Source organism: Myotis davidii, unplaced genomic scaffold, assembly GCF_000327345.1.
Source record: "Myotis davidii unplaced genomic scaffold, ASM32734v1 scaffold1067, whole genome shotgun sequence".
NCBI lineage: Eukaryota > Metazoa > Chordata > Mammalia > Chiroptera > Vespertilionidae > Myotis > Myotis davidii.
The window spans coordinates 15802-17296 of NW_006298036.1; the positions used below are offsets into that span (position 1 = coordinate 15802).

Genomic DNA, 1495 nt, shown 5'->3' on the forward strand with positions numbered 1-1495 from the left:
AGCACTGTATAATATGTATCAAGGTTGACAAGGCAGTAAGAAATACTCTGATATGCTATATTACTATACTTACAATAACAATGATAAATACGCATAAATTGTTGAAATGAATTTATTTATAGCATATTTTTTGGATTTTTTATTTTAAAATATCATCAATTAAATTATGTAAATTAAATATGAGGTTACTTTTTATTAATTTTCTTTAATTTACTTATAATAAGTGGGAATTTGATAAATAAAGATCTTATTTTCTAGTCTCAGAAACTCAGATGTTATATGTTAGTAAACAGCATGTAATATAGCATGTAATCTCATATTAGAGTGTTTAAAATGAGAAATCATAAATAGTTAAGTTCCCAAGTCAAATTTTAACATGTGTCTGAGATAATGCATTTTATTCTAGGGAAACCATGCAGTTCTGTCTTGTCGTCTATCAATAGTTCCAACTTGATATTCTCCACATTCCTGGTGACAGGCATACCTGGGCTGGAAGCTGTGCACATCTGGATCTCCATTCCCATCTGTTCCATGTTCTTCATGACCTTGGTGGGCAACATGACCATCATGACTGTTATCTGGCGAGAACAAACCCTCCATGTGCCTATGTACCTCTTCTTGGCCATGCTAGCAGCCTCTGATGTGGGTCTGTCCCTCTTCACCTTCCCCACAATGCTGAGGATCTTCTGGCTGGATGCTCGTGAGCTCACCGTCTCTGCTTGTTTCACCCAAATGTTTTTTATTCATACCTTCCAAGATTTTGAGTCTGCTATCATATTGGCAATGGCCTTTGATCGTTTTGTGGCTATATCTCGTCCATTGCACTATTCTTCCATCCTTACCCATAGTGTAATTGCCAAGATAGGTCTGGCCATTGTAGGCCGAGCCATGATAGCACAAGTGCCCCTTCCTATCCTCTTGAGGTGGCTGTGTTTTTGTCGCTCCAATGTACTTTCTCATTCCTACTGTCTGCATCCCGACATCCTAAAGCTCTCCTGCTCCAACACAAGGATAAATAGCATTGTTGGCCTCTTTATGGTTCTTTCCAACATGGGACTTGATTTTCTCCTTGTCCTTCTTTCTTACATGTTGATTCTGAAAACTGTACTAAGCATTGCATCTCATGGTGGCCGCCTCAAGGCTCTCAGCACCTGTATTTCCCACCTCTGTGCTGTGATCCTCTTCTCACACCCATGATCTGCCTGTCGATACTTTACCGAGCTGCTCCCAGGCTTCCCAAAGCCATCTACGTACTAATGGCCAACATGCACTTTCTTATTCCTCCTGTGATGAACCCCATTGTGTATGTAGTGAAAACCAAGCAAATATGAGACAAAATCCTAAAACTCTTCAACAACAAAAAAAGGAACCAAAAATCCTGAACAGCATTAATTAACTTTTGGGAAATAGAGTAACAATAGATGCTCATTATTCCAATTCTTTTGACTGAAAGGACTTTTATTTATTTATGTACATAAAGAAACAAAGAAGTAAA

The 1495-nt window shown here is 38.2% G+C and overlaps 1 pseudogene; it reads left to right on the forward strand.

Moving 5' to 3' along the window:
- The first annotated feature begins 390 nt into the window (after window positions 1-390).
- Window positions 391-1382, forward strand: LOC102758597 (annotated as a pseudogene).
- The last annotated feature ends 113 nt before the right edge of the window (window positions 1383-1495 follow it).